This window comes from Meles meles, chromosome 12 (assembly GCF_922984935.1).
Source record: "Meles meles chromosome 12, mMelMel3.1 paternal haplotype, whole genome shotgun sequence".
NCBI lineage: Eukaryota > Metazoa > Chordata > Mammalia > Carnivora > Mustelidae > Meles > Meles meles.
In genome coordinates, this window is record NC_060077.1 from 84,086,291 (window position 1) to 84,100,885 (window position 14,595).

Here is a 14,595-nt window from a genome sequence, read left to right on the forward strand (position 1 = left end):
GGTGAATCAGGCGCCAGCTTCCCCATCTCTGTGTTGTTTTGAAGATATACTGTGCAGCTATACTGTGAACTAAATCTGGGAATCAGAGAATTGGGGAGGGGGCAGAAGAGGTGAGCAAACTATTGAAGTGTCATAATTGTATATTATATATTGCCCCGATGGGGTATTTGTATGGAATAAGTATTTTGGTAGTCCAATATATTTTAATAATGGAGGGGCATAGATGATAAACAAACCTCAAAAATATGTTCTTCTGTGTAGGACTACTCAGAAGAGTAGAATGAATAGATACAATTTACTGATGATAAACATAACTACAAACACCATCTAATTACTGTTAATAAGAAATTTAAGTTGCTTTTAAAAATCAACATGCTGACATTGTTCTCCCCAAATTTAACAGGCTTTTTTCTAATTTTATTGAAGTTGAACTGCTCAATCTTATTTATTACTAAGATATTTTTGACTTGTATTAGTGCTTTGTGGCTCCACATTTATATTAAAAATGCATACATAAATTAAATGAAAAAATCATAATATATGATTCCGTCTCCTATTTTTGTACTTGGTATCATACAGTTAGTTATCCTTTGGCTCTATGAACAACAACAACAAAAATCTTACTGACATGAGAGGAAAATACATTGTTTTAGTTTCCAGTTTGTTTTGTTTTGTTTCATTTTAATAATGGAATGTTCCCGGAGTGCCTGGGTGGCACAGTGGGTTAAAGCCTCTGCCTTCAGCTCAGGTCATGGTCTCAGGGTCCTGGGATCAAGCCCCGCATCAGGCTCTCTGCTCGACGAGGAGCCTGCTTCCTCCTCTCTCCCTGCCTGCCTCTCTGACTACTTGTAATCTCTGTCTATCAAATACATAAATAAAATCTTTAAAAAAAAAATGGAATGTTCCCCATCATGGTGGGTCTTAAGCACATTCTCTAGCAGAAGGTCTTTGGGATGAACCTGACAGGACTGCCATGGGCAGCACACAGGATGGTGTCTTCAGGGAGACTCACCAGCTAGGTCTCACTTGCTCTTCCAGGCATCACTAGCTGTGCTCTGGAAGCGCAGATCTTTTGAAATCCTGGGCAATTTCCCCACCATATGCTTCCATCTGATGTTAAGGGAGGCGCTGCAACACTGGGCTAGGAGGTGGAACTTCTTCACTGCCCAACAGAGGGTCACCTTTGCAAGTGTATCTAGTCTCTTCCTGGTTAGTTACCCCGTTAGTGATACATCTTTTCACAATTCTTCACTTTCTTTTCTTTGGGTTGCAAATCAGCTGGCAAGGTGCTTAAGAGTCTGGGGAGCAAGGACAATACAAGGAGTGAAGGAAACGCGGGGGGGGGGGGGGGGGGTGTTGTGGTGGTGCATGCAAATAGGCCTCCTCCCTTATCAGGCATCCTGGGTCTCAGCCTGCTTGGAAATGAATCTGACCCCAAAGAATTAACAGCGGCAAAGTCAATGTTCAGAGTACTTATGTAACTGCTCTTTTTACCCAGTTCTTAAAATTTTCTTTTTTTAATATTTTATTTATTTAACAGAGAGAAATCACAACTAGGCAGAGAGGCAGGCAGAGAGAGAGGAGGACACAGGCTCCCCGCGGAGCAGAGAGCCCAATGTGGGGCTCTATCCCAGGACCCTGGGATCATGACCTGAGCAGAAGGCAGAGGCTTTAACCCACTGAGCCACCCAGGCGCACCCCCCCCCCCAAGTTCTTAAAATTTTAATTAAGGGAATACTCTTTTGAAAGATGAGTACAAGGGAATGAAAGAATTCAAAAGATACTGTTTTCATGTAGACAAGCTCAGTTGCTCCTGGCTTCAGATTCTGCACCTTTAAATAGGTTTGATGAAGGGTCATGCTTGTTACATCCTATGTTAAACATAGTATGCATTAAATTGAAGAGGGGATTTAATACATGGTTCAAGCAGATTGGTAATTTCCTTTTTTTTTTTTTTTAATGTTTAGAGAGATCATCAGCCTAATCCTCAATTTTTGTAATAGTTTTAAATTAGAGAAAATTCTTTTGTTAAAGATAAGTTATTGGTCGCATAGATATATAGACAAAGGGTGCTTGTTTACTGCAGTGGATTGCAATATTAAAGCTGACTTAATAGTATGTTCTTCAGCACTCTAGAATGTCCTCTGAATAATTCATAGTATCCAATATACCTTTTTTTTAATTCGGTATCACCAAGACATTTACTTGATGGACTGAATATGAAAGCGGTTTCTTCTTATCTGAAGAATGAATTAACTCTGAAGGGAAATGAGACTTTAAGTTAACTTTATGCTTTATTTTCCCCTTAATCATCCAGAAGGAGAGGAAATGACAAAGACTTAGTTTTTGTTTTTTTTCCCCCCTTTTGGTCATCATTTTTTTTTAATCAGAAAAATAGAAATATATAGTCTATGTATGGTTGATATATTGTGGAATGTAAGGATTCTTTATCCTAACTAATTTTTACTTGTCTTTGGTTTTATCCTCCTTTAGCAATTTTACCCTCAAGAAAAACCCATGTCTGTGATCCAGGGTATTTTAATTTTTTCATTTTCACTGTGATTCTTAAATGCCCATGGTGTCCAAAGGGTCCCCAAGGATGTGTAGTTAAAAAGTTCCTTTTCTTTTCTTCACAGATATTCTTTTCACAAGTGTGAAGAAAAGGAGCCTTAGGGGTTTTTCTTCTCCATATATAAAAATACTCAAAGTTCTTCATTTGATTATATAATTGTGAAGATGATTAACTTCACACTAACAGCAGAACTTTAATCCCAGGACATGAATAGTATGCTTTGATGTTATTTATGACTATAAAACACCACCCATTCATTTAAATATCATAAGAAAATCAATCCACTCAAGGGAACATGTGAGTTTCCTTCTTGGCCTGATTATAATAGGTATGATATGAATTTAATGAATTTAAAACATTTAACATGTTTTCTTTATGTGAAGATTTATTCTTTTGTTCTCATGATACAAGTAGATTTTATAAAAGTACTTCCTTATGAAATATTTTTACCCATTATTTTTTTCTTTGAGAAAACTTTATTTTAGCCTCTTTATACAAATATGAAAATCCTAAGAAAACACCTTGGTGATCAAACATAAGTAATATTACAGTCAGTCTTCTCTGAAAAAGTTACTTTTTGTTCAACAGTTTAAATTCTAATACTTTCTATGGGTAAGCTAAATGGATTATTAAAGGGAACTCTCATTTTTAAAGGAAAAAAAAGTTACACAGACAGTAGTGCTTGGAGTCTTGGCCCAGTAATTGTTAGAAGAAGATTACTTAAAGAAAAAATCTTGTGTAAATGAAAAATTTGCTATCTTCTGTCTATAATTTTAAAAAAGGATATGGGAAAAATCAGAATGCTATTCTTTTAATAGAATAAGAAGCAATCATGATATCTGTTCAGTGTAAGAAGAATAAAAAGAATTAGTATAATCATCAAAGTAAAACACAGGCATAAATGACATTGAGACATATATCTCAAGAATAAATGGTGCAGAGAATGGAGTGTGCATGTACGAATCAATTGGAAATTGGAACCCAACTTCCGTTTGTTCTGTAAGAATTTAGTGTCCTGGGGGCGCCTGGGTGGCTCAGTGGGTTAAGCCTCTGCCTTCAGCTCAGGTCATGATCTCAGGGTCCTGGGATCAAGTCCCGCATCGGGCTCTCTGCTTCGCAGGGAGCCTGCTTTCTCCTCTCTCTCTCTGCCTGCCTCTCTGCCTACTTGTGATCTCTGTCTGTCAAATAAATAAATAAAATCTTAAAAAAAAAAAAAGAAAGTAGTGTCCTGGTGGAGGCTAAATTTGTCATGAAAATTAGAGATAATGATTAGCGATATCTGTGTGTCTATGTGTATGTGTGTGTATGAGGCAGTAGTATTTTCCAATATGTCATAAGCTATTTCTTCAAATCTAACTGATCTGCAAGATTTTTAAAAAAAATTTTTTTTAGTAGTTTTCATTTTCTAGAGCAGTTTTGGAGTTACAGCAAAATAGAGTGGAAAGTGCTATATGCCCCCTGCTCCCATACAATCTCCCTCACTCTCAATATCTCAGCCACTGAAACATAAATGGCCCTGTTCCAATACACATTTAAGAACTTAGGAACTTTCATCTGTGAATCCTGAATCAGTAGACTGTTTGGAGGAAACAAAGAATAAGATACAATCTTCTAAAGCAGTGACAGTCCTGGTTTGTGGTATCATTGATAATATCTGTTTTAAAGAGCCTGATTGGCAATATTTAAATCAAATCAAAAACCAGTTTTCTCGCATAACAAATGACATGGAGGACACTGGGAGATGGAGAGGAGAAGGAAGTTGAGGGAAATTGGAAGGGGAGGCGAACCATAAGAGACTATGGACTTTGAAAAACAACCTGAGGGTTTTGAAGGGGCGGGGTGGGGGGTTGGGGGAACCAGGTGGTGGGTAATGGTGAGGGCACGTATTGCATGGAGCACTGGGTGTTGTGCAAAAACAATGAATACTGTTATGCTGAAATAAATAAATAAATTAAAGAATTAAAAAAAAAACAGTTTTCTGTATTGTAAACTGTTTTCCATATGAGTTTTATTTTCGGATAATAAAATGTATTTTGATTTCTTTGGTGTGGTGGAAATACAAAACTCTGTTAGTGTAGCTATGTTTATTTCTGGTTGGTGGAGGCCACCATTAGATGTTTAGTCACCTGGCTGTGGACTGGCTCATCACCTCACACCACCAGTGGGGGCTTTCTGCAAGCTTCCAGACAGAAACCAGACATGCAGAGCAACAAAGATGTTCCACAAAATAAAAATTGGGAAATGTGGGCATTAAATTAATGGATATTTACTTAAGTACCTGAAATTCTCGGTTTATAAAGAGAGTTCAGAATCTAATGCTATTGCTGTTTTGTAAAAAAACAAAAAACAAAAAACAAAAACAAAAACAAAAAAAAACACAAAAAACTATGTAAGCATTATAATACCTTGTTATTTAAATTTTCATTTTGAGAGGGAGTTATTTTGAGAACTCAAACTTATTGGTGTTTTCAAGCAGGAGAAAGAGTGTTTAAGAAAATGTTCACCCCAGGGTGCCTGGGTGGCTCAGTGGGTTAAGCCCTGCCTTAGGCTCAGGTCATGATCCCAGGGTCCTGAGATTGAGCCCAGCATCAGGCTCTCTACTCAGCAGGGAGCCTGCTTCCCCCTTCTCTCTCTCTGCCTGCCTCTCTGCCTACTTGTGATCTCTCTCTCTGTCAAATAAATAAATAAAATCTTTAAAAAAAAAAAAAGAAAAGAAAATGTTCACCCATAAGCTAATTGAAAATTAAGTCTTCAGTTACTGTGACTTTACTCAAATCAGAATCGTGAATTCTGAAATTAATTAGGGGCCTTTATATGTAGCACTTGCTCTTGGGATTAAAGGCAAGGTATCCTGTTATTTCACCATGTATTTAGCAAGCATGTTTGTATTGTTTAAAGTCAGACCCTGTGTTAGGCACATGGGTATCGTATTTACAGTGGACGAGAAAAACAAATTCTGTTCTAATGGGGCTGAAAGGAAAACATTCCAGGGGCTGAAAGGAAATGGCAAATAAATGCACAAATAAAACAACAGCATAATTTTAGAAAGCCAGCAATGTGCTGAGGAATATATAGCACAGAGTGATGTGATTGAGGGGGACAGGGAAGGAGTCTGGGCTTTTTTTTTTTTTTTTAATTTTATTTTATTTTTTCAGTGTTCTAAGATTCATTGTTTATGCCCACACTCAGTGCTCCATGCAATATGTGCCCTCCACAATACCCACCACCAGCTCACCCATCCCCCACACCCCTCCCCTCCAAAACCCTTTTTGTTTCTCAGAGTCTACAGTCTCTCATGAGTCTTCTCTCCCTCCGAATTCCCCCAATTCACTTTTCCTTTCCTTCTCCTAATGTCCTCCGTATTATTCCTTATGTTCCACAAGTAAGTGAAACCATATGACAACTGACTCTCTCTGCTTGACTTATTTCACTCAGCATAATCTCCTCCAGTCCCGTTCATGTTGATAAAAAAGTTGGGTATTCATCCTTTCTGATGGAGGCAGAATACTCCATTGTATATATGGACCATATCTTCTTTATCCATTCGTCCGTTGAAGGACATCTTGGCTCTTTGCACAGTCTGGCGATTGTGGCCATTGCTGCTATGAACATTGGGGTACATATGACCCTTCTTTTAATTACTTTGGTATCTTTGGGGTAAATACCCAGTAGTACAATTGCAGGGTCATAGGGTAGCTGTAATTTTAATTTTTTGAGGAATTTCCACACTGTATTCCAAAGTGGCTGCACCAAGACTATACTTTCAGGGATCATTTCTATAGTTTGTCACCAAAGTGGCTGCACCAACTTGCATTCCCACCAACAGTGTAAGAGGGTTCCCCTTTCTCCAGCCACATCCTCTCCAACTTGTTTCCTGTTCTATTAATTTTGGCCACTCTAACCAGTGTAAGGCGGTATCTCAATGTGGTATTTATTTATTTATTTATTTTTAAAATTTTATTTATTTATTTGACAGAGAGAGAGATCACAAGTAGGAAGAGAGGCAGGCGGGGGGGCGGGGGGAAGCAGGCCCCCTGCTGAGCAGAGAGCCCGATGCGGGGCTAGATGCCAGGACCCTGAGATCATGACCTGAGCCAAAGGCAGAGGCTTAACCCACTGAGTCACACAGGCACCCCTGGTTTTTATTTGAATTTTGAGGAGTCTGGTTGGTTTGTTTGTTTGTTTTTTCCGTGTGGGGTGAATTACAGAGTGTAATCACCTGTTATGAAGCTGGGATAAGAGAGCTCTAGGCAGACCAAGCAACAGCAGCACAAACCTTCAGCTGAGAATGAAGCTAAACTTTTGTGGGGGGATCAGCAGAGTGGTTATTGAGCAGGACTATGGCAGGATATAGACTGAGAAATTGTCAGGGTCCAGGGGCGCCTGGGTGGCTCAGTGGGTTAAAGCCTCTGCCTTTGGCTCAGGTCATGATCCCAGGGTCCTGGGATCGAGCCCCACATCAGCCTTTCTGCTCCGCGGGGAGCCTGCTTCCTCCTCTCTCTCTGCCTGCCTCTCTGTAGTTGTGATTCCTCTCTGTCAAATAAATAAAATATTTTTTTAAAAAAAAGAAAGAAATTGTCAGGGTCCAGATTAAGGACTGTAAACCTTATTACAAATACAATGAGAAGACGGTGCACGATTTCAATTAGGGGAGAGAAATGATCTGAGTTATATTTTTAAATGGCCACTTGGCTCTTACAGATTTAATAGATTATAAGGGGAAGTCTAAAAGAGATAGCAGCAGAAATGCTAATTGGAAGAGAACTGCATCGCTCCTAGTGGGATGGTGGTGCCTTGAGACATTTTGAAAATAAACTTGACAGAAGTTGAGAAGTACTAAAGAGCAAAGAGAAATCAACAACAGCACCCCACATTTCCGAACTGAGCGAATACTGGTTCCATTTGGTGAGTTGTAAAGGTAAATAGCTATTAGAAGAACAGGGTTGGGCTTAGAAATCTCTAGTTCTGTTGTAGACATGATAAATTGCATTCATATGGAGATTATGATTTGGAAGTTGGAAAAATGAGTCTGGATTTCAGTGCACAGGACACAATATTACAGTTTAGATCAGGATTAAGATGTTTTCTATATATATTTTCATAAATCTTTCTTTTTTAAAGTTTAACATTATTTTCCTAGTTTGGTATCAGAAAATTATGGTCTTTGAAATAAAATGACTTAAGTCAAAGTATTCAACAACAAAGAAGTCATTAGAATTTATTCATGTGTCATAAATTCATTGTTACTGTGTTGTTAGAGGAAAGCAGACAAGAATACATTCACTGATGAAACACAAGACATTTCTTAAGGAAAATAAATAGTTGAAAGGAAGTAAAAAATATATAAGGGCAAGAAATTCTTTTGATCCTATATTAATGGATATTTTTAAAACTGGCACAGGGATTATTAAATAGCACCTCGAGTTTATAAGAGAGATAAAATGTAGGTCCTACATATTGTCAAGAAAGCTTTTAAATTTGGGTGTTATCGATTCATTGCTACTACCTTGGCCAAGTCTGCATTAAGAGAGATGTTTTGTTTCAACTGCATTTAGTTTCTTAGAATCTTGTCAATTTTTAAAACTTTAAAGAACTCAATTTATAAAGTATGGATTTAGATTTCCAAGCCTGAGAAATAAAATTATATTTCCCATAAATTCAATTTCACTGAAATCTGCACCCCCCAAAAAACAAACAAACAAACAAAAAAAGATATATAACTTCTTTGAATATATATTGTCTCCAGTTTAGAGTTAATCCTTAAGGGCAGTGACCCAATTCCATCAAAGACTAGCCAAGTGTTACTATCAAACGAGTGAGGATGCTCAGATGTTATTTTGATTTTCATTTTCAGGTCATAGAAAATTCCAATCCTCTGGAAATAGTCTTACCCTTATGACTTGCTTAGAGTGCATTTGGCTTTCTTCCCACTCCATGGAAATGTGCTTTTCTAGTCTTCTAAAAGAAGCCAGGTGCAGAAAAGCTAACCAAGGTTTGCCACCCTCGACTTGAGCCTGTAAGGAGGCGTTATAGATTTTCAGGTTATTGGAAATCAATGCTAATCGGAATTCTTTTCGAAGCAGCAGAAATTCAACCTGGAGCAGCCTTGCAGACACAGCTAGATTTAACAGACCCCCACTGAACTAAATATTGTCTGGAGAGATGGGTTTGTGATCAGGCTTATATTTCAAAAGAAGATTCCTACTCCTTGCATTTGTATCCTATTTCTAAGAGTCTGCAAACCTGGAGAACTAATCATTCCTGGTTGATGGGACACAGAAAGCAAGAAGATTTGCTTTGCAGCAACATTCAATTGATGTTTTCTGAATCAGTGATGCTCAAATAACAATGCCTGTTCAAAAGATTACATGTGCATATTTGAAAGCAGAGTTGACCTGAATTTCTATTATCACAAATAGTAGAAATCCTCAGCGTCTTTACTGGAACACATAGAGTCATGCACACATGTGTGCATGTGCAGACACTTTAGGAATTGAGGTGTGCCCCGGGGCCATGATGCAGTTCCAAAATAATAGCCCCCAAAGAAGCTGAATTCATTTTGAAGTCCAAGGATAATTAGAAAAAGAAAACCCCCAACTGCCTTCGCAACTTTAAAACAGGGTTTTGAAGATTAAAGATCCATCAGGCAATGGCTCGTATTACAGACCCTAATGCCTTTAACGGTTCACTTCTGGAATGATTTTCTGGCATAAAGCATCACTTCCTGCTCTAGCACAATGTATCATTTCTAAACATGCAAATTCCTTGGCTTCCAACAGGGGAGTCCTGGAGAAAGTGAATCCCGATTAAATTTAAAGGCATACTAGTGTCATGTAATTACTATGAATTTAAAAAATGTAGATGTTTATGTTCCATTTTTTATGAGTAGAGAGTAAAAATGCATAATAATTCTTAGGATTGTTCAAGTACTGTTGAGGGGATGGATTTATGTTTCAGAATTACACTAAAAGCCATAAACGGCAAGAGAAGTCACCAGAATGACTTCAAATACAACTTAATTGCAAACATCCTTGTAGATAGAAAGAGTTTCTACCCAAACCAAGACATAGTATTTTTTAGGACCACACATTTATGTTTCCATCCGTTTACATCCTAAGGAGTTTCTTGAACTCTAATTTTACATACAGTGCTCACTTAAAAAAAAAAAAAGTCCAATGTTAATCAATGAAATTTTAGAATGTTTGGATAAAGCATCCTCAAAATAGGTACTGTGCTTCCTAAGGGTGGTTCCTTGAAGACTATAGAGGTGACAACCTTTAGTTTTGAGATGACAACAAGCTGTAGGGTTATAGCTTCCTGTCCATTCATTATATCTATCCAAGAATGAAATGGAAACCTGCGTCTTACCTGTGCATTCGTTCCCCACTCAAGGACTATGTCCTGGAACCTGGTATTTCTTGCTCCGAATTTTTAGTCTGAGGGCAATCGGTGTGACTATACCAAAAGTCAATTAATCTACGGGGGACAAAAGAATTGTGAAAATCATTTTAGCGTTTGCCCTGCTTCATCTGGCACAGGCACAAACTTTCTCGCTGTAGCTCTTTGTACTCTTCTTCCCCAGTTACATCGACTGCTCCACGTCTGAACGAACAAGACAAAAACCTCTGCTCTTAAAATCACTCTGTTCCCTTTTCTGGGTTCTTACATTCATTCACAGGTTTTTATTAAGTAAGTTCTGTGCCAGATCCTGAAGCTTTCATGGTGATGGATAGCAGATACTATGTCTGATGTCTTGGAGCTTACCATCTAGTGGATAAAGCAAATATTAATCAATTGATTACTGAAATAAATACGAAGCTGAAAATATACCATGGAAACCCTGTGCTGTGAGAGGATATGCCAGTATAAATGGAAGTCATCCCAGGCCAGGAAAGGCTTCCCTGAAAAAGTGATGGTTTGAACTGTTTCGTGTTCAATGAAAATAGAATAAAACAAGGAAAACTTCATGTCCTTAATATTGGTGTTTTTTTGCTTCACTTTTAAAAAGTACTTATGTTAGACTAGTTTTATATTAATAAGAAGATTGCAGAGATAGTACAGAGAATGCTCTGTACTCCACCCCTCCCATTTTCTCTTTTATAAAATGTTACATCAGTGTGGTACATTTCTCACAACTAATAAACCAATATTGTTTGACTTTTTGATGTTACCAATTTTTCATTTGTGAAATGAAACTAAAAGTGGTTTTAATTTGCATTTCCCTGATTAGTAATAAAACAGAGCATTTTTTCCTCTTGGGTTTGTTTTATTTCTTATATTTATAAAACATTTGGTCATTTTTGGTGTAGACTGACTTTATTCACATTGATTCGTAGGGTTCTTTATATTCCGAACTCAACGTTCTCACTCAATGTATTGCAAATATCACTTCCCAGTTTGGGACTTGTCTTTCTACACTTACTATGTTGTTTATCTTTATTTTTAATAAACAGAAGTTCTTCAATGTATCAAACATCTTTTTTAATGCTTTTTGTTTTTGTATAATGCTTTAAAAAATCATCCCAACCCACATTGCTAAATATGTCCTGTATATTTGCTTCAGAGTGTTTTTTTTTTTTTTTTCATTTACATTTATCTAATCTATTGGTCTTTGTTAAAGACGCAGAGTGGAGAATTTTTAAAACTTGTTTCTCTATAGATAATGGGTTGTCCCAGCATTATTAAAAGGTATATAATTTACTCCCTGTTCTTCAGTATCAGCTCTTTCCATATTACCCTTCCGAGTTTATTTAGGTCTATTTCTCAGCTTTCTATGCTGGTCTCTGGTCCTTTTTCTTTGTCTCTGCTAAGATCAGACAGATGTTTTACCAATTCAACTTTATCATAATTCTAGAAATCAAGAAGAGTTTGTCTTCCTGGTTCTTCTATAATAGGAGTGTTTCCACTATTCTCAGACCTTAGCTTCCTGATGTCTGTTTCATTATCAGCTTGATAAGCTCAAAAATGTCCTTTTTAATTGGGATTACATTGATTTTTTTTAATGAATCCGGGGAGATGTAATGTTTTTAATATATTGAATCTCCCTATTCATAAACTATACGTAATAGAATGTAATATAATATACATGAATAATCATATATAATACCATATATTTATGTAAACTTCCTTTAATATATTTTACAATAATTTTGTAGTACTTATATAAAGGTCTTGATAGCTTTGATAGACTCATCCCTGTACTGAATGAAAATGATGTTAGCTGTTATCTGAGTCCCTGATTTTATAATATTTTATTATTTTATATAATTAATATTTTAAAGGAATATAATTATAGCAAAGTATTGATGACTGCAGTTTCTCTCATGTCTGATTTCTACATTAGATCAAGAAATGTTCTTTAGTGTAACCATCATTAATCTGATTCAAATGGTAAAATACAGTCACATTAATTGTGTTCATTTTGTGAATATTTTTAAGTGTACTATTGTTATGGCTAAAATGAATACAAATATATTCATTAAAACTATATTTCCACATCTATTTATTTAGTTCAATGTTTAATTTAAATCAAACATATGAAGAGTCTATGGTACCTGTGTTGATATCAAACTTTCCCTATGTAGAAGCTATGCATGTAATGAACACCTGAAAAATTGTTATTCCCTTCCTCAGTAATGCGTTTTATTTCCATGCATATGCCTGTGTGTGGTGGATAATAGGACAGAAAGGAAAACTAATCAGGGAGTGGATTCTGAGGAACATTCACAGGAAGGCTGAGTATGTGATTTATACTGTTTCCCTTTGAAGGAGAGAATGGCAATAGAGATACAATATAAACTAGATTCCCTTAACCTCACTTTTTTTTTAAAGACTGTATTTATTTATTTGAGAGAGAGTGAGAGCATGAGCAGGGGTAGGAGGGGGTAGAGGGAGAAACAGGATCCCCACTGAACAGGGAGACAGATGTGGGGCTTGATCCCAAGACCCTGAGATCATGACCTGAGCCAAAGGCAGATGCTTAATCAACTGAGCCACCCAGGTGCCCCAACCTCACTTCTTCTGACCTTTATCCCCCACATCCGACTTGCTTCAAAAGTATTTTGTTGTTGTTTTGTTGTGTTTGATCAAGGAATGGAAATTGAATTGGGAAGAAAATGTTTTTATAAAAGTAACCACTGTTGGAAGGAGCTCAAAGTGAAACCTGCAGAAGAGCTTTAAAGGCAACATCCTATCCTGTGCAAGATTTTACTTGGATTGTAAAACGTTTTGAAAGCGGAAGGCAGAACTATCATAGAATTGACAATAGTATTTATCCTGCTTTCACTCTGCTTTCTGTGAAGTAAAGAAAGTTATCTTGTATGTGTGGACATGGGCACGTGTGTGTGCATGCGTGTGCACTGTGACTCGTCTCCTTAGCTTGCCAGATCCTGCTGCATCACTTACCAGTCATACCCAGAAAGGAAAGTGATATTGAAATAGTACTATTGTGAAGATATTTCCTGGCCACATGGCCATTCTGATGTGAGTTAAAATGATGTTTTAAAATGACTGACTGTGCAAAATGCACAGATTCCTCAGAGATAGGCCAGAAAACAATTTTGAAATTCAGCTGTTGTATTAAGTTGTTGGACAAAGAATTACACATGGTCAAACAAATTTTACAATAAGCAGCTGGTGTTTATATATGGATGTCCCTTTCAAATTCTATCCCATCCATTCAAGAGAAGAGAAGATAGGAAAAACCAAAAAGTTGTTCTAATATTCCAAAAAGTATAAACTTTGAGATGTTTGTACTACATCTACTCTGGAGAAAGACAATGAGCAGAATTTTTTGTTGACTCATTCAGTTCCAATAGATTGGGACTAAAAAATAACAAAGCATTCTTTTGAAATTCAGGTTTACTTTTAGGCCGAGTCTATTGCTTCATAATTGTGCGTAAAATAAAGCAAATCAGATATCTTCTCCCATTCAGTGGATTGCCTTTTGGATTTGTGGATGGTTTCCTTCGCTGTGCAAAAGTGTTTTATGTCGATAAAGTCTTAATAGTTTAGTTTTGTTTTTGCTTCTCTTGCCTCAGGAGACATATCTAGAAAAATGTTGCTAGGGTCAATGTCAGAGAAATTACTCCACGTTTCCTAGGATTTTTATGGATTCAGCTCTCATATTTGAGTTTATTTTTGTGTATGTTGTAAGGTCCAGTTTCATTCTTTTACATGTGGCTGTTCAGTTTTCCCAGTACCATTTATATTAAACAGATTGTCTTTTCCCCATTGTATGTTTTTGCCTTCTTTGTCATAGATTAATTGACCATATAAGCATGGGTTTATTTCTGAGCTCTCTATTCTGTCCCGTGATCAGTGAGTCTATTTTTGTGCCAGTACGATAATGTTTTGATTGCTACGGCTTTGTAATATACATTGAAATTTGGGATTGTGAAAGCTCCAGTTTTGTTTTTCTTTTTCAAGATTGCTTTAGCTATTCATTTTTTTGGGACATATCTGGCAAGTGGTTAATATCCAAAATACATAAAAAAATCATATAACTCTGGGCTCTCTATTCTGTTCCACTGATCTATGTGTCTGTTTTTGTGCCAGTACCATGCTGTCTTGATGATGACAGCTTTGTAATAGAGCTTGAAGTCCGGAATTGTGATGCCACCAACTTTGGCTTTCTTTTTCAATATTCCTTTGGCTATTCGAGGTCTTTTCTGGTTCCATATAAATTTTAGGATTATTTGTTCCATTTCTTTGAAAAAAATGGATGGTATTTTGATAGGGATTGCATTAAATGTGTAGATTGCTTTAGGTAGCATGGACATTTTCACAATATTTATTCTTCCAATCCAGGAGCATGGAACATTTTTCCATTTCTTTGTGTCTTCCTCAATTTCTTTCATGAGTACTTTATAATTTTCTGTGTATAGATTCTTAGCCTCTTTGGTTAGGTTTATTCCTAGGTATCTTATAGTTTTGGGTACAATTGTAAATGGGATTGACTCCTTAATTTCTCTTTCTTCTGTCTTGTTGTTGGTGTACAGAAATGCAACTGATTTCTGTGCATT

At 36.7% G+C, this 14,595-nt stretch overlaps 1 pseudogene; it reads left to right on the plus strand.

Annotated features, from left to right (window-relative positions):
* Window positions 1-6,323: 6,323 nt before the first annotated feature.
* LOC123954828 lies at window positions 6,324-6,401 on the plus strand (annotated as a pseudogene).
* The last annotated feature ends 8,194 nt before the right edge of the window (window positions 6,402-14,595 follow it).